Source organism: Octopus bimaculoides, chromosome 1 (assembly GCF_046866305.1).
Source record: "Octopus bimaculoides isolate indiv1 chromosome 1, ASM4686630v1, whole genome shotgun sequence".
In the NCBI taxonomy this organism is placed as follows: Eukaryota; Metazoa; Mollusca; class Cephalopoda; order Octopoda; family Octopodidae; genus Octopus; species Octopus bimaculoides.
The window spans coordinates 20211964-20231568 of record NC_142928.1 but is presented as its reverse complement, the minus strand read 5'-3'; the positions used below and the strand labels follow the sequence as shown (position 1 = coordinate 20231568).

General features: G+C 36.7%; 1 long non-coding RNA gene across 3 annotated transcripts in view; it reads left to right on the top strand.

Annotated features, from left to right (window-relative positions):
- Positions 1-19179, top strand: part of LOC106873595 (uncharacterized) — a 91543-nt gene extending 72364 nt beyond the window's left edge. Inside the window, exons 3-6 of one of the 3 annotated variants that reach the window (XR_016241031.1) lie at positions 2200-4507; positions 15513-15558; positions 18254-18399; positions 19008-19179. This is a non-coding gene — a long non-coding RNA (uncharacterized LOC106873595). Of the gene's footprint in view, positions 1-2199; positions 4508-15512; positions 15559-18253; positions 18490-19007 lie in introns of all 3 variants that reach the window. The other 2 variants (XR_008263430.2, XR_008263431.2) reach the window with 2 other exon arrangements.
- Positions 19180-19605: the final 426 nt, after the last annotated feature.

Below are 19605 nucleotides of genomic sequence, written 5' to 3'. Positions count from 1 at the left end.
TTTGAAGAGCAATTCGTAAAAAAAAAAACGTCTAAATAAATCGGCCATCAAATATTACTAATAATAATAATAATAATAATGATAATAATAATAATAATAATAATAATAATAATAATAATAATAATAATAATAATAATAATAATAATAATGGTGATGATGATAATGATAATAATAATAATAATCATAATAACAATAATATATTTTTTAGGCTGTTGCATGATTACAAAAATACCTACTACAGAACAATGGTAATCCAATAGTAATATCTACGAAACACGAACAAAACAAATTAAAACACAAAAAATGTGTCTTTAACGAAACCGAGAAATAGAAAATAGTGGTTGAAATGACAGATATGAAGAAAAACGAGAAGCATCAACGGAAATTGTGGAAAGACTAAAATATAAGCTAAAAATGTGGCTGCAGATTCCCATGATAAATTAATGACAAGAAAATTCCCTACCATGGTCAATAACTAAAAGAAAAGAACAGAGTGAAGAAGAGAAGGAAAATTCGTAACACTACTGGGAAGTGCAGGACTCAAAGCTGAGAATGAAGGGTTTTTGATCGTGGTACAATATCAAAGCCTTCTCTCCCTTTTACCAGAAAGCATCAAAAACATGTAATAAAACAAAATATAGCAACTGCAGATTATTTGGAGGTTGAGAAGAAACAGTCAACCACGTTACCTCGGACCACCCAGTCTGAGGCAAAGTGGAATACAATTAGAGGCATGACAGATTTGAAACTTGTATTACAATTATTTCAGCATTACGAAAGGCCAGCAGAAAAAGCGGTAGCTAGGCATTCACCAAAAGGGGTCTCAGAGAATGAAAAAGTGACCAAATGCTAGGATTTGCCAATACACACAATCGAGAAGCTCAAAGCATCTCCATTGGATATTGTTGTCAAAGACATTCAGGAAATACTTCTTATCGAAGTATGTCTCAATACATAGTGCATCACTGAAAGAACTGGAAGAATTATCAAGATCTGGTGATAAAAACAACTTAAATGTGTGGGCCGACAACATATATAATCGCCATAATAATAACTACATTGAGAATGATAGAAAATAACCATACAAATGCTATATCAGTCCTTCTTCTTTAAAACATCGACTCTCCTGTCACTCTTCCCTGTTCCATGCTTTACTTCAGGAAGGTTTAACGGTATCATCAGCATCCCTTAATGTGAATTTCATTTTACGTCGTCCCATGCATTGTGGCACCTCCCTACGAGCACCAATTCGGCATGCTTTCTTATCTAGTCCTCACCTGAAGGCCGAGCACATAATTCCTTATTCTTTGTTCTTATCAAAGGAAACATGCCTTGACTAGCCTCGTCTAAAGCTTCTTTCGACTTTGATAGAATATTCTTTTCTACTCTAGGCACAAGGCCCGAAATTTTGGGGGAGGGGCCAGTCAATTAGATCGACCTCAGTACACAACTGGTACTTAATTTATTGACCCCGAAAGGATGAAAGGCAAAGTCGACCTCGGCGGAATTTGAACTCAGAACGTAAAGACAGACGAAATACTGCTAAGCATTTTGCCCGGCGTGCTAACGTTTCTTATATCTTTACTGCCCACAAGGGGCTACACACGGAGGGGACAAACAAGGACAGACAAACAGATTAAGTCAATTATATCGACCCCAGTGCGTAACTGGTACTTAATTTATCGAGCCCGAAAGGATGAAAGGCAAAGTCGACCTCGGCGAAATTTGAACTCAAAACGTAGCGGCAGACGAAATACCGCTAAGCATTTCGCCCGGCGTGCTAACGTTTCTGCCAGCTCGCCGCCTTACTTTAATAAAATATTGAATCTCCACGTGAACTTCACGATGCAGAAGCATAGCGGCATAGTCTTTTGTGACGTACCATGGTCACATTTCTTTCCGTTACTGGATCCGACGCACATTTAAAACTTTCCTTCCCTTTCTAATGCTAGTAAAGTAGCTTGCAAGTATGCGTTATTGCTGCCCGCACTTTAGCTTATGTTGCGTAAATTTCCCTTTTCAGATGTCAAGTTGTGACTGTATGTTTGTTCGTGTATAAGCTTTTTTTTTAAAACTGTTTTTCTACTTTTGAATTCTGCTTATTTCATCTTTTCTTTTTTAATAATCGTTACCGTGCATTCGAAAATTATTTCAGTGTTTTCTTTAATGGATCCTGTGTTGTTTTTTTTTTCCTGTTAGTACCCTTTACTACGTCTTTAATGGAAAAAATTATATGGAATAGAAGAAAAATAATTTCGAATGGTGAAAAGACAGAACTTTTGTGTACCCAAGGTATTGTGAAGAATGCCACACGTCTCGAAGTTCTCTGATGGAAAATAATCCAATAAAGAAACAATTTCATCCAGAAAAACTTGGTAATAATTCAATTTTTCGGAGCGGTCTGAATAACTTATCCGTTCACACCAAAACAAAACAACAGAAACAACAACAACAACAAAAACAGCAGCAGCAGCAACAAAAACAGCAGCAGCAGTAACAACAACAACAACAACAACAACAACGCTACTTTTAGGAGAATAAAATATTTCAATCATACCAAAAGAATCAACAGGGACGTTAACAAAAAGAAACGCTGCAACACTAAAATGCAACCAACGCCAAAGGATTATTCAAAGATGCTGAGGAGGCTGTGGAATAAAGACAATCAATACATCATAAAAATGCACAACGGAGCAGAGAGGAAGAGGAAAATAGCATAAGAACGTCGCAAATGCCATCCACCATAACCGGCAAGGAACTCACGAATAGATTAAGAACTGCAAGCAATTGAAAAGTATCTGGGATTGAGAAGCTTCACTCTGTTTCTGGCTGAACACCTGATCAGTAATCATGGGTATATGGCAGCTGCATTTAATCAAGTGATAAGCAGACCAGAACACCTGATTGACTGATGGAGAAGGAAACTATATTAATTCCTCAAAATACAAATACCGGAGACTCGCAAAATTATGGCCCGGTAAAATGCTTGCCAACAATATATAAAGCTCTTATATTGACACTATACAAAAGGCTTGTTACACACAAGGAGAGCGATGTGTTATAAAAAAACAGAACAGGTATCGGCGGAGAATATATATCTGTCAAGAGCAGCTACTTTGTGAAACGACCAATAACAGAAGAGAGTAAAATGACGACAACAAACGCTAACATTTGGTTATTTGTGTAAATTATGTATTAAAAAAAATCAAACAAATAAAATAATGTATCATGCGTTTGCTCTGCATCTCGTTTGTATATAACTATGTATGTACATCACTACATATCTCTGAAACTTATCGGCTGGATTGACTACAGAAAGACATTCGATTGCGTTTGATAGCATTCCCCATTCTTGGATATTGGAGACATTCTACATAAATAATGCAGCTCTAATAATCACAGAATAAATACATCAAGCATATTATATGACAAAGTGGGAACAACAATATCAGAACAAGGCAATAGGGAGATATTTAAGAGAAGCCTGATAACCATAAGAAGAGTAGTCTTCAAAAGAGGACTCATGATTCTTTCTACTTTTTTTGCCGATATCTTACTATCAATACATTTTAAACCTGTTGAATGAAACCACCATTCGGTACATGTATTAGTTTCAAATTTTGTTAGAAGGCTAGCAATTTCGGGGAAGTGAGTAAGTCGATTATGTCGACCCCACTGATCAACTGGTCCTTATTTTATCGAGCCTGAAAGGATGAAAGGCAAAGTCGGCCCTGGACGGGATTTTGAACTCAGAACGTAAAGGTGGACGAAATGCCGCTAAGTTTTTTTACTGATGAGCTAACGATTCTTGCAATTTTGCCGCCTTGGCGGAGGTAAATACATTTTCTTCTACTCTAGGCTTAAGGCCTGAAATTTTTGGGGAGGTGGGGGCAGTCGATTACATGTCCCCCCCCCCCCCCCCCAGTACGCAACTGGATAAAAGGCAAAGTGCCCGATAGGATAAAAGGCAAAATCGACAGCGGCGAAAATTTGAACTCGGAACGTAAAGACAGACGAAATACCGCTAAGCATTTCACCCGGCGTGCTAACGTTTCTTATTTCTTTACTGCCCACAAGGAGCTACACACAGAGGGGACAAACAAGGACGGACAAACGGATTAAGTCGATTATATCGACCCCAATGCGTAACTGGTACTTATTTAATCGACCCCCGAAAGGATGAAAAGCAAAGTCGACCTCGGCGGAATTTGAACTCAAAACGTAGCGGCAAACGAAATGCCGCTAAGCATTTCGCCCGGCGTGCTAACGTTTCTGCCAGCTCGCCGCCTTACTTTGCTAGAATATTCTTTTCTATTTTGGGGGGAAGGAACCAGTCGATTAGATCGACCCCAGTACACAACTAGTACTTAATTTATCGAACCTGAAATGGTGAAAGGCAAAGTTGACCTCGGCGGAATTTGAACTCAGAACGTAGCGATAGACGAAATACCACTAAGCATTTCGCCCAGCGTGCTAACGTTTCTGTCAGCTCGTCGTCTTGACATAGGTAAGTATATTACGAACCATCTATCTCCTCGATATGAATAATTTGAAATTATTTGAAAATGGTAATAGTGAGCTGAAAAACAAATTATCGTTCATAAATTCAACACGGAATAAAAAATATGAAGTACGGGATTAAATAACTAAGAGAATGCTACTGTAAGAAGAGGCAAATTAATTCAAACTTTGAATATTAAATTAGACATAGACACTGAAAACAAAAAAATCACCCCAGAAACAACTTCACAAATAGTATTAGACGAAATTGATAAAATAGAATACATAGAAATTCAGAAGCAAATTCGGAAAGTGCTCTTAAGATCAATCATGCAAGCTAAATATTAAAAACAAAATACAGTGGTAGAAATAATAAGTATACATACAGCTGCCTGCCTGCATAAATACATACATCAGTGCATCCATGCATGCTTGCATACGTTGGCACTCCGTCGCTTACGACGGTCGAGGGTTCCAGTTGATCCGATCAACAGAACAGCCTGCTCGTGAAATTAACGTGCAAGTGGCTGAGCACTCCACAGACACGTGTACCCTTAACGTAGTTCTCAGGGGTATTCAGCGTGACACAGTGTGACAAGGCTGACCCTTTGAATTACAGGCACAACAGAAACAGGAAGTAAGCGTGAGAGAAAGCTGTGGTGAAAGAGTACGGCAGGGTTCGCCAGCATCCCCTGCCGGAGCCTCGTGGAGCTTTAGGTGTTTTCGCTCAATAAACACTCACAACGCCCGGTCCGGGAATCGAAACCGTGATCCTATGACCGCGAGTCCGCTGCCCTAACCACTGGGCCATTGCGCCTCCATGCTTGCATACATACATACAAGATCATACACGTATTGACATAAGTTAATAAAAACACAGAAAGGCACAGTCACAAACACTGAAGTGGTGAGAGGTAATGATATGTACGAGATGCAGTACCCGTTTACCTGCCATTGTAGTAGAACCAACTCAAATGTCCCCTATTGTATAAAGAATGTTGTTAAGGAAGAGTAGTTGAGAGTAAGTTGGCACGTGTGGGGAAGGGTGGAACGTCGGTTTGAACCCAATTATATTCTTTTGTCTTACTTTTAATCCCTTTATTTCCTAATTTATACATCTTTTGCAGACATCATTATCAAATGACACGCAACTTCCTGACCCTTCACGTTTTCTCCCACCGCCTCTCTCAACCCAGTCTGTTTATCTATCTATCTATCTATCTGTCCGTCCGTCCGCCTATCCGTCCGCCTACCTGTCTGCCTACCTGTCTGCCTGACTGTCTGCCTGACTGTCTGCCTGACTGTCCCTCTCTCTGCCTCTCTGTCTCTCCCCTCATTCTTCCTCTCCTTCTTTCTCACTGTATCCACTGCCTTGCACATTCTTCCACTTACCCTTTCACTCCACAACACTTCCATTGTTTTCTATCACTCCGTATAATCTCTCTCTTTTTTTTTGTGTGTGTGTGTGTGTGTGTGTGTGTGATGTCTATTCCCATTTTCAAGTATATTTTTCTTTTACTATAATTCTCACTCACTCTCTGTATACATGTATGTATGTATGTATGTATGTATGTATGTATGTATGTATGTATCTATCTATATAAAGAGAGAGAGAGAGAGAGAGAGAGAGAGAGAGAGAGAGAGGTGATCGATTGTATTACAGAACAGATATTAAGTGAACTACGGAATCAGTACGTATGCATGTATGTATTTATGCATTTGTTTAAAATATATATTACGAAGGCAATATATATTTTAAATATATAAAATTCTTATATATATATATATATATATATATATATATATATATATATATATATATATATATATATATATATATATATATATATATATGCATATATATATATATATATATATATATATATGTAAATATGTATATATATATATATATATATATATATATATATATATATATATATATATATATATATATATATATGTATATATATATATGTATGTATATATGTATATATATATATATATATGTAAATATGTATATATGTATGTATGTATGCTTGCATGTATGTATGTATGTGTGTCTCTATGCATTCATATATATTTGAATATATATATATATATATATATATATATATATATATATGCATGTATGTCATATGCATACATATATACATACACACACACATACACTATACTTATATGTATGTGACATTTACATATACCGTGCACTTCGTGACACTCCCTTCATCAACTCTCGACTGCAGATTACAAAGATTTCAGCACCTATCCCTTTATTCCTCCATTTAATGTGTGTGTGCGTGTGCGTGCGTGTGTATGCGCGTGTGTCTGTGTGTGTGTAATGTGTGTAGTAAAATTCAGGGTATCCATTAAATCCCCCCTCTATTTTAATGAAACACATTAAAGTGATAAAAATATTTCAGTAATATACAATGAAAGATTAGTAACATTGTTTGATGTTTCAGAGGCAGAGTTCCACATGACAGCCGTCAGTGATTCTCTGTGTAGCTGAAATAATTAAGCAGCATTTCGAAACACATTTTGGAGCTGTTACGATGTTATGTTAACTGCTGTATTTCGTAAAGCTTCTTATAGGTGATCCGATTTTGTAATCTTTATTTAGTAGACTTGCCATTTGGTAAAGTCTCAGATCCAAGACTGTTAGATCTGGTGATCTAGTTGGCCAGTGTCTCATATTATCCAACCTTCAATCCATTAAGTTTATGCAAGTAATTCTGAACAGTTGTGGCGTAATGGCAACAGACGCCATCTTGTTGAAACACGATACAGTTAATTACCGTATATGCAGCTAACAGAAGCTGGATGATTTGATGCAACATGTCAAGATACATTGGTTCTAATAACTGTAGCTTCAGTAAAGGAAAACAGGTCTATAAATCATAGATTTTGTCATAACCATCTTCACATTAACCATTATAGAGTACTATTTCAAATATTGGACAAAGTCATTTGGCTTGTTCATCTGCCCAAAAGCAATAGTTTTGTGTGTGTGTGTTTGTGCGTATGTGTATTGTATGTTGGCATATGTAAATATATTTATGTTTGTGCTTATAGCTTATATGCATGCACGTACATAAGTATTTTTGTGGTGTCAAATCGTTTTGAGTAACATGTAATGCAATACCATCTGTAATGAAGGCTCGTCGGCGGTTAAGCCACCAGGTAAAAGTAAGGCCGGCGAAAAGGATGGCTGAACCCAGTATAGTCATTGATTATCTAGGAAATAGTGCAGGGGTACTCAGAAATACTCAAGATGGTGAACGATCACCGACTGTGAGAACACATCGAGACTGATGGCCGTTAGTTCTTGTCAGAACATAGTGACTATAGAAGGGTAAACAGAGCTCCTTAAGCATGATGGGATCGACTACTCTACAACTTTGTGGGTTGGTCCAGAAGATAAAAATTTGGGCGGGGTGGGGTCATTTGAAAGAAAAAATAAGCTTCAGAAGTCAGCTTTAAGGCGAGTTTCCAACAGATTGGATTTTCTGTAGCTTCCTGTAACTAGGCAACTTGGGTCACTCAGGCAACTTGGGTCGCTTAGGATCTTCTTCACTGCCGCCATTGTAAAGATTCATTGCGTATGTATCTTCTCTGACAATGTTGGTGAGGGATCGTGGATTTCAGAGGTGGTCGTAGTCTTTGCGGCGTACTCTCAACTTTTCTTATGATATTTTATACATATTCTGTATTTTATACATACTCTGTTGTACAATATTCCCCTTGCACCATTAATTACGTGTAAAATATGTCTACTCTCAGTATTGGGGACCTCCTTTTCTTCACAACTAATTGTTCGCTCGCACACACATGCATAATGCAAACATAAAAATAAATAAATGTATGTATCTATGTATGTATGTATTTAAATTTGTGTACTTGAAATATTCAACAATTAAAAGGAATTTCAGAAAGTAAATTTTCTTGAAGACTTCAATTTATAAAAAATTTCACTTGCTTAATAAATATTTCTTTCAGTAATTTATCGTAGTTGTAATATATCTCTAATTAAACAAACTTTAAGATAACCCAACTATGTTTAGCGTGCTAGAAATAGCAGCGATCACATAGATATTATTGTAAGACTTGTAGCGTTCCAAACAGCCATACCAACAAGATCACATCTTAATTTCGCCTGCAACGAATTAATATTGTTTATTAAACATTCAAATCTACTGCACAGTGAGTGCAACGAATATTTAAATTTGTAAAAATCTTGTAGTTCAAATATTCAATAAACTTCAGAAACCGAAATTACAAGAAATTTCTTGAGACATGAATTTATAAAAAATTTCCAGACGGTCAAGCCTTTAATAATTGCTTTCTTTTAGTAACTGCTACATTCCTTATTAATAAGCAGCTTTCTCTATTATGATATGTGTGTGTGTGTGTGTATGTATTTATGTATGTATGCATATATATGTGTGTGTGGGTGAGTGTGTATATATTCACACACGTGCCTTATCTTTATCGTTGATCTTTCACTGCTTCTAGTCATGTGACTGCGGCCACCCTGGGAGAACATCTTGAAGGGCTTTAGTCCAACAAATTGACTGCATGGCTATTTTTAAAGTCTGGTACTTATTCTCTTTTACCGAACCGTTAAGTTGCGGGGCTGTAAATACACCAACACCGGTTGTCAAGCAAGTGATGGTGGGAGACAAACACAGACACAAAAACAAGGCTTGCGGCGGTTCGAGGCTATAGTAGAAGACACTTGCCCTAGTTGCCACGCAGTGAGACTGAACCCAGGATCATGTAGTTGAGAAGCAAACTTACCACACAGCCACCACTGCGCTATACCCACACATACGTACACACACACATCGGACACATAAATTCAGTCACACGCGTCTGTATTTATGTTTGTACGTATACAAAGTACAGTAAACTCCAGGGGGGGGGCAGACGACTGTCATGAGAGGGAAGTGAGAGTGAGTAGCGGGAAATAAAAAACGAAAGACAAAGAATGTTAGAATATTCTATAGTGATACAACTAGGGTATGATCACATCTTGTATTGTTGCTCTGACCTGAATGTCGTTACAAATAAGCAATAAGATAATTGTAGAGAAGAGAAACTAAGCGAAACTGTTGCCTGATTTCATGATTGGTTGCTTTCCCCTTTCTGTTTTTGTATATTTTATAGCTAAGTTGAAGTTGTAATTTCCTGCAATATATTAAACAATTAATTAATTTTCAAGCTTCACTTGTCAACACAAATATATACTTAGACATTGAATGTATATGTAAACATCAGATGATTATGATTTCATGAAATGAAAATGAGATAGCAATAAGTGTGATTCGAACCCACAAATACTCTAAATAATCTGATGTGCAGGCTTATTAGTCCTGATGCAACGACAGTAGTTTTTTTTATCGGAAATATAAACGCCACATTATTATCTGTTTTTTATTGATAATGTTTCTGTTTATATGCATTGCTCCGGAATGCCCTTAGCCATGATAATTAAAACAAACGAAATAAATCAAATACTTATATAAGTCACACAAATGCATTATCTCCAGAAATTACCGACTACTATTAGTTTTAAAACTTAAAAAAAAAAAGATGGGATGGGAACCCAGGTCTGTCTATAGGTCTAAGTGTCTGTCCGTCTATTTCTCTCACTCTTTAAATGTATGTGTGTGTGTGTGTGTGTGTGTGTGCGCGCGCGTGCAAGAATTTGTATAGTTCAAATTTACAGAAAACAAAAGACGAAGACAAGTGTCGGAACAACAAACAGGTGTATTAGTTTAATGCTCGGGAAGAATGAAAAAGTCTTTTACGTTTCGAGCCTACACTATTTGACAGAAAGGATTAAGAGTGTAAAAAAAGAAAAGGAAAGAGAATGTAAAAAACGGAGAGAAAAAAGTGTGCAGAGTTCAACGGTCCAACATGATGAAATGACTGGATAAAAGAGGCTGAATGAAAGGGAGATAATAATAATAATAATAATAATAATAATAATAATAATAATAATAATAATAATAATAATAATAATAATAATGATAATAATAATAATAACGGTAACGGTGACCCCCAACGAACTAAGGTGCACAAATGCGTGTGTGTATGTAAGAATGTGTATGTGAGCGTGAATGTGTGAATGGGATCGAGTGTGTGAATACGTATGTGTGGGCGAGTGTGTGTGAGTGTGTGCTTATAGACGTGTTTATATGTGTGAGACTAACGTGTGCGTCTGTGTTGTGTGTAGCAGTCGATGTGCGCTTGTTCAAATGATGTGCGCACGTATGTATGTGTATGTGTGTGTGTTTGTGCTTGTGTGTGTCTGTGACCAAAATTGTATGCATGTGTATAGTGTATGTTTGTGGGCGAAAGTTTTCTATGCGCGTTGCGTGTGTTTGCCTGTTGTGTGTGTGTATATATATTGTCTACGTTCAGGTATATTGTGCTTGTGGGTGTGTGGGAGTGTGCATGATGGGGTGTGAGGTGTGTACTGAGTTAAACAGTATGTGGCGCTGTTCGTATAGTGGTATGTGTGGTGACGCTATTGAAGATTGTGTGTAGGTGTGTGAATGTGTGGATGATGGTGTGTGACGTGGGTGCTGAGAAGTGTTCGGTGCTAGTGTGTGTGGAATGGGAAGGTATTTATGTCTGTTGTGTGTGTGTATATATATACATACACATATATATGGGAGAATATACAAATAATAACAACAGACGAGGACAGGTGGTGTAAATAACAAAAGTATATATTAGTATGACGCTCGGGAATACGGAAAGTCTTTGACGTTTCGAGCTACGCTCTTCAACAGAAAGAATACGGAGACAAGGAGAAAAACACGGAGAAAAAAAATTGAATAGTGTTCAGTCAACGGTCACATATATATATGTATAATTGCATAGCAGTGTGTAGATAACGAAGAAATTCGTTCATTCATATTGCACGCTTCTTGATAATTTGAAGCGTAACGCATAAATGACAATGCAACTTTAATTTGTGGAACGGATGAACTCTTCGTAGTGCCTCTTTCCTACTAATATACGCATCCACTCAAGCCCAACATATGTATTGAGTCTTCATTTGAACTATAGTGTTCTTAGCTCCACAGTGGGGATATTTCATATTTGTAGTGCATTACACAGAAATTCGAGTGACCTGAAATGCAAAGTATGTCTTTTTGTTTTGCTTTTAGATAAAAAATAATTGAGCAGGTCTAATACGACAGAAACATGTGAATTGCTGCTACAGATTGCTTAAAGACCAGCCAGATAACTTCCCATCTGTGTCATCTGAATTATCCTCAAAATTTTGATCAGCTGATCTTTTTGGAGTTATCTCCCTTTTTTGAGAGACAGTTGTAGTAGGCAGTTTTATATTTTTTAGGAATTACGTGGATAAATCTCAATTAATAGAATTTTTCCACTCACTACTTTATATAGGTGTGAACCTATTGTGTTTATAAATAAATTTGTTGTTTTTCAGTTTAAAATAACAGCTTAATATAGTATTTAAGCTGTGGATACCTGCAAACGTAAACAGTAGATCAAGTGGTAAAATATCTATTTACCATGCATGTATGTGTTTGTGTGTGTGCGTCTGTATGTGTGTGCGTCTATGAGTGTGTCTGAGTGTGTCTGATTGTGTCTGTGTATTTCTGTCTTTGTGTGTATGTAAGTATGTATGTATACATATGTATATTCCTTTATACATATTTCTTTTTGTTACTTACTTCCCAAGAGTCTTGGTGTGAAACAATTATCTGTTGTAACAGATATTGCTGTATCTTGAGAAGGTCCTTCTCCCCAAAAGAAACTCACTCCGTAATTATTTTGTTGTTCTTTCTTTCTTTCTTTTTTTCTGCATAAATCAACTGATTTGTCAAAAATGTTTTTCGCTACTTGTCGGTGTACTGATAGAGGGATAGAGAGATAAGTAGATAGATAGATAGATAGATAGATAGATAGATAGATAAATAAACAAGCACATATATAATACAATGCATGAATATAAAGTGATATTATATAATTTTATATATATACATATATGTATGTATGCATGTATGTATGTATGTATGTATGTATGTATGTATATATATATATATATATATATATATATATATATATATATATATATATATATATATAGCTGGAGAAAGAGTAAAGAGACACAGATCCTTAGACTGGAAGAGAAAGAAAGAGAGAGAGAGAGAGAGAGAGAGAGTTTGTAGTAGTATAATGGCGACAATACAAAATATAGCTGTTGTTTGGAAATGTAAGACATGAATTTCCAAACAACAATGTCACGTTTGTGGAAGAGAAATCTTTAACTGAACGTGATTCTTGCTGTATATTCTTCTGATCTTACTCGATCTACCATACTAACTGTATTTATGATGATGACGATGACAACAACGACAATATTCATTATAACTAGTTATTATCGTGATAATGGTTATTTGGTGGTCGTATGTGTGTGTTTGGTGATTAGTCACGAGTGATGAAAAACGACAAGTATAGCAGACCAAAACAACAATAACAAGGAATGGTGTTTAAGCTTCACTGAGGAGGTCTAATATGACCGAAACGTGGTTCGGAATTATCTTCTGTACTTGCTGAAACGATTAAAATATTATTAGTCATTCGGCTAGTATTGTTTCTTCATCACATAAATGTTTCTAATTAAAATCTTAATATTTATATTAACTGTGTTAAAATTAATTTAACCATTGCATTTGTTTTCATGCAGATGGTGGCTCTGAGTAAATTAACCTCATGCATTTGAGGTGTTCAGCTTTATTGAAAACAAAACTTAACAAACAAATGATTAACGACATCATAACATTTATTTGAGATGGTGAGTTGGCGGAATTGTTAGGGTAACAGACGAAATACTTAGTAGCTATTTAGTTAAAGCATTTTGCGTTCTGATTTTAAACCTTGCCTGTTAGATTTGTCGTTTCTCGTTTCAGGGAGGGAAAAGTAACATAACAGTTAAGAACTATGCTCGATTTAATCGACTATATTCTATCTCAGTGTGTCACCAATCCCAATCATGACGGGTTGCCAAGTGCGTGAGCCTTGTGGTTGCAGCACATTGTCCACCCTAAAGAAAATCACGCGATGGTTATCTGTAGTTTGAACAACGAGCCTCTCCTTTCCTTTCCCTGAGTCCAGTTGCGACGGTAAATGGGGTGACGGGGGCAGGCTTGGGCAGCTGGAAACCTCTTACGTGAGGGTCGTCCTACCCAAGAAGTGCCGTATTGTGGTTCTCCGGCAGTGGTCGGATGCGACTGGGCTGGCACAAATACCTCTGGCTCTTCTATACGGCCCATAGCCTGAGCAGAACCTCAGGCACCAGTACCCTTCGCACACATCTGGATGAAGAAGTTCAATCTCTGGCTACAGATCTGCTACTCAGATACGAGTTAACGCCGCCGTCGCCGCCGACACCGCCGTCACCGCCGACACCGCCGTCACCGTTGCCGCCGACACCGCCGTCACCGCTGCCGCTGCCGCAACCGGCTGTATCTCAGAATTTTTGACCTTATGCCAATATCAGAAATAAAATATCAGTTTGTGACATAGAGTATCAGTTAATAATTTCCGAATGTTAACGAACTGATTTGAGGGAACACAGCGACTGGCTTATTTACAGAGAAAAGAATAATCTCCTATACCAGTGTTGTTGTTACGATTGTTGTTTAACGCAAGGTCTGTCCTCAATGTGCAGTCCTGCGCACGAAGTGTGATGAACCTATTTTTTAAACAGATAAGATGTAATTAGAGCTACTCCATTGAAGATGTGATTTGAAGGAAGTGTGTTTATTTTTTCTAGCAAACGGAGATCATACGTTATCTAGAGATGTAACCGGAGGTAAAGAGGAATATTTTTCAAACTTGCTCAAAACCAGTGGTCGTCAGATTACCAAGATAAGATATGTAGCTGGAATAAAATAATAGACTAAGTTTAAGAACTGAAATTGCCATACATTTCTCTCAGTTTCTCATTCATACTCTCTCTCTCTCTCTCTCTCTCTCTCTCTCTCTCTCTCTCTCTCTCTCTCTCTCTATCTATCTATCTATCTATCTCTTCTTTCTTTATACACATACATACACACACACATACACACGGAGTAATGGAAATAAACTCAGCTTTACATAGAGCATAAAAAGTATAGAATAAAAAATGTAATTTCTTAACTCGACAGCTGTTGCAGGAAGCCCAGAGTTACGTAATGATCATAATATGTAGAATATATATATATATACACACACAGAGTATGCGTAAGCTATATGAGGACAATTTATGCTTATAAAACAGCAGATATATAATATCACGTAACTTTATTTATCAAAAAATGCTATGGCGATAAAAATAAACCTTCTTTTCTATAATGTCATTCAGTAAAGCCACCTTCAGCATCTAAATCATCTACATACTCGAAAAAAGTGGTCCTGGTTCATTTTGGATATAACTCTGACTACGGTAGCTTTCAAAGAATCTTTGGTGTTATAGGCGTGTTCATTGAACTCTCTCTGAACAACGCTCCACATGTTATAGTCCAAATATTATGGGTTATGTGATCATGGAAATTTTCAGCGATCCATTCCTGTGTTACTCGAGCCATGTGTGACAGTGTAGAGTCTTACTGAAACACATATGGCCTTCCATAAAATATACGGCCTATCTAGGGCTTAACAATAGTTTCCAGGACTTCAGTGTAGGCGGCAGAGTTAACTCTAAGGCTTTTTGGAAAGAAGTAAGGAGGCATCACATGTCCTTCATTGCTGACAACCCCTAAAACCATGACAGTTGCAGGAAATTTTGTATACGTAACACTTGGAACTTTAGAAGGGCCTGCACATAATCATCTGTCATTTCTTCTGTTAACTTTTTGATCTTAATCGAAGTTTTTCTCGTTTAGGAAAAACCAAATCAAAATCTTCTTTATAATTACAGTAACAGCATGCCTTTTCATTTCTTAAGTAAGCTAAGGGTCTGCCATTATTGTTTTCTGGAACAGAGATCATACAGAGTTAGCAAGAAATGCAGCAATGACTCAAAAAAAGGTATGTCCTCAAATATCCTACGCACATACATACATACATACATACATACATATATATATATATATATGTGTGTGTGTGTGTGTGTGTGTGTGTGTGTATGTACACATAATACATATGCATTATATATACGTAAGATGTGAAGGCACATGGCTCAGTGGCTAGAGCGTCGGACTCACAATCATGAGGTATTGAGTTCGATTCCCGGACCGTGTGTTATTTTCTTGAGCAAGAGACTTTATTTTCACGTTGCTTCAATTCACTCAGTTGTAGAAATGAGTCGTAGAATGAGTTGTAGAAATGAGTCTTACGTGCCAAGCCGTATCGGCATTTGACTTTCCTTTGAATAACATCGGTGGCGTGGAGAGGAAAGGCTGGTATGCATGGGCGGCTGCTGGTCTTCCATAAACAATTTTACCTGGACTTGTGCCTTGGAGGGGAATTTTCTAGGTGCAATCCCATGGTCATTCATGACTAAAGAGTCTTTACCCTTTATACATAAGAGAAAAACGCACATAAGATAGAAACACGCATAACGAAAATGACAAGATGGAAGCGGGGAGGGGGCAAAAAATAAACAGTAAAACAGCCAAAACATGGTACAAATAACGGAAAAAACAAAATGTAATAATAACAATCAAGTTATGTACACAATGAAAATAAATGGATCAAATGAAAAGAATCGGAAGAAGAGCTAACGTTCCTTGTTATATGTTTTATCAAAGAAAAAAAAAGCAATGAGAGAAGAAAAAGGAAAACACAAGATATGTTTACGCTGCGGACACATATGTGTGTGTGTGTATGTGTAATTGTAGTGTATGAAGCATCTAGAAATATCTTATAATGTAATAGAAAGAGAGAACAAGGCAAAAAATAAAACATACAGTTTTACAATTTTAAATGTATTCAGTTTTAAAAATTTCGATGTCGATTTTTAATGTCCAAATTTTTAAGATATAAAGACATTAAAATTTGTAAAACTAAACATTTTATTTCTTGCATTGCTAAGGCTTACTTCTTACTTTCTATAGCATTAAATGAAATGCTTTTAGATGCTGCTTATACATCAGTCACATATTTTGTATGAAATCTGTATTTCCCAGTAATTATACTATTACTATAGGCAATTATATTAACTATATTACATCCAACTATTAATAGGTCCTTAAAAAAAAATTAACATTTTAGTTAGCTGACTAAAATGAATGCTGGAATTAGAAAGATTACTGGAGAATGTTAATAAATCAGGTATTAGATCCGAATTACCTCAGTCGGCCTCCGGGGCAAGACACGAACAGTTGATTTTAAGTAAAATCTTTTCAAAATGACATTCTAGTATCAAAAATTTAATATGCAAAGATTTGTTGTTGTTGGCGCTCCGTCGCTTACGACGACGAGGGTTCCAGTCGATCCGATCAACGGAACAGCCTGCTCGGGAAATTAACATGCAAGTGGCTGAGCACTCCACAGACACGTGTACCCTTAACGTAGTTCTCGGGGATATTCAGCGTGACACAGTGTGACAAGGCTGACCCTTTGAATAACAGGCACAACAGAAACAGGAAGTAAGAGTGAGAGAAAGTTGTGGCGAAAGAGTACAGCAGGGTTCGCCACCATCCCCTGCCGGAGCCTCGTGGAGCTTTAGGTGTTTTCGCTCAATAAACACTCACAACGCACGGTCTGGGAATCGAAACCGCGATCCTATGACCGCGAGTCCGCTGTCCTAACCACTGGGCCATTGCGCCTCCACATGCAAAGATATCTGAGGTAGAAAAACATTTTTTCTATTTCTTGCATTATAATAGGTTTTTTACTCTTGCGCTCTTTCTATGTGTAGTCTTATGCGCGCGCACGCACACACATGTGTAAAGTTAAGATCCAAGAATCAAGGTGTAGGAAATTAATAAGCTTCGAAAAGTCCGCAGAAGGTAAAAAAAAAAACAACTTTCATCAACAATAGCGGTTTATTGACGTAGAAGGTTGTAAATTTCTCTCATATCGAAGTTCGATAAGCTGTAAAAAGTTATTTTCTAGTTTACGGTTGGCAGCTGGAGTTGCTGTATATGCGAATTAAAATCCAAAATGACGGATTGGAGTAGATAAAATGCACGCTACATATGTTCCATAGCTAGCAGAACCTCGGAAGTAATAATTACCCAAATAAGGGTTAATCTGCTAGCTACCCGTCGGTCCAAAGATGGCTTCATCAAATGAGGTTTACTTTGTCGTCAAGGGATCCCGTGTTAACTCACAGGATTTTCGATAGATCTCCTACAAGTTAACATGGGATCCGTTGACTACAACGTAAACTTCATTTGACTAAGGTATCTTTGGCCTGACGAGTAGCGAGCGGATTAGTCCTCGTTTGGGTAATTACTATTTTCGAAGTTCTACTAGCTGTGAAACATATGTAGTGTGGATTTTATCTACTCCCTTCCCTAATTTTCGACACACACACATGAGGACATAACTACATACTATAAGATCTTAGGTGATTAATTAGAATTAATTATCTAATCAGGGAATGATTTTTATCCGAGACCTGTATCATCTCCGATTCATTTTATGATTTGTTACCATTACACCGCACTTCACTGAGTAGGTCTCATAAGACCGAAATATTTCTGAAGTTTTCACTCATACAAAGTACACTGGCTGTATGAGTTACTAACATGTGTCCTGCTATCGTTAATTACAGACACCTTTCCGGCCCCTGACGATGTAAGAGAGGGAAAATGAGAGAGCTATACCAGCAATCGTCTGGTAATCATTTACAGCAGAGCAGTCTGAAACTGCATGAAATGCGGTGCTTTACTGAAGAAGACAGCGTGATCACCGGCTCAGGTATTGAACTCACAACTTTAGGATCATCAGCTGAACACTCTGACCACTAAACAACTCGCCTTCACTACCAAGTCATTGTAAACACTATAAGTAAATTTAATGCAAATTTTCATAATTTTTCATTAATTTCATCGAAATCAGTTATATACGCAACAGAAAAATCAGTTATACTTTTTTCTCTGGTTTATTTTATTTGATATTAAATATGACCTGATCTCTCAACCCTTGATCCTGACTAATCTATCTATCTATCTATCTATCTATCTATCTATCTATCTATCTATCTATCTATCTATCTATCTATCTATCTATCTATCTGTGTGTGTGTGTGTTGGAGGGTGACTCAGTATATTATGTAATACTATCGTAGTATGTGAAAGGAAATGAAATATAAAAATATAATTGTTTCAGTTTTAACATAAGAATCTCAGATCAAGTTACTTGCCAAACAAATACAATCTCTACTTGTGTGAGTGTGTGCGTTCGTTCGCATGTGTGTGGTGTGTATATGTATGTGTATGTATAGGTAGATATATGCATCATATATACATAAATACGTTTCGTCTGTGTAGGAAACCAAGTCATAATGAAGTTTATTACCATTGCAGCAATTGGCGAACTTACAAAAAAGACAAAAAAAAAAAAAGAAGAAGAAGAAGAAGCTGAACATCTTCGTTGAATGGCCTCCTCGGAGTTTTTCTTTCCAAACTGAACTATGTTTTATAAGGAACCACCTTGTTGCTTTACTAGCACACACAAAAGAAAACAATCAATCAGTTACATTTGTTTTGTTTTATTTCTTTCCCGTTTTAAGATGTTTGCTCGCACAACATCGTACCATTTGTGTAGTAATTTAGTAATTTATTAAAGCACAGTAATTTTAAAAAATAAATTTATTCAGTACTTTTGTTATTGCATCATGTCACGTAAGCGTAAAGCAGTATCATTAGATACCAAACTAAAGATTATGTAAAGAGTAGAAGGAGAAAAAGTGTCGTTGCAGAATCATTTGGAATGGCACTGTCAAATCTGAAAACCATAATGTATCAATCTGACAAAATATGTTATCATATAAAAAGTCAAGTGAATGTAATGATGTTAAACTAAAATGGCACACAGTAAAATCATAAAAAAATTGTGAAAAAATGTTTAGTTTTTGTGTGGATGTTTGACAGCATTATTGGCCACCCTACCGAACCATTATCC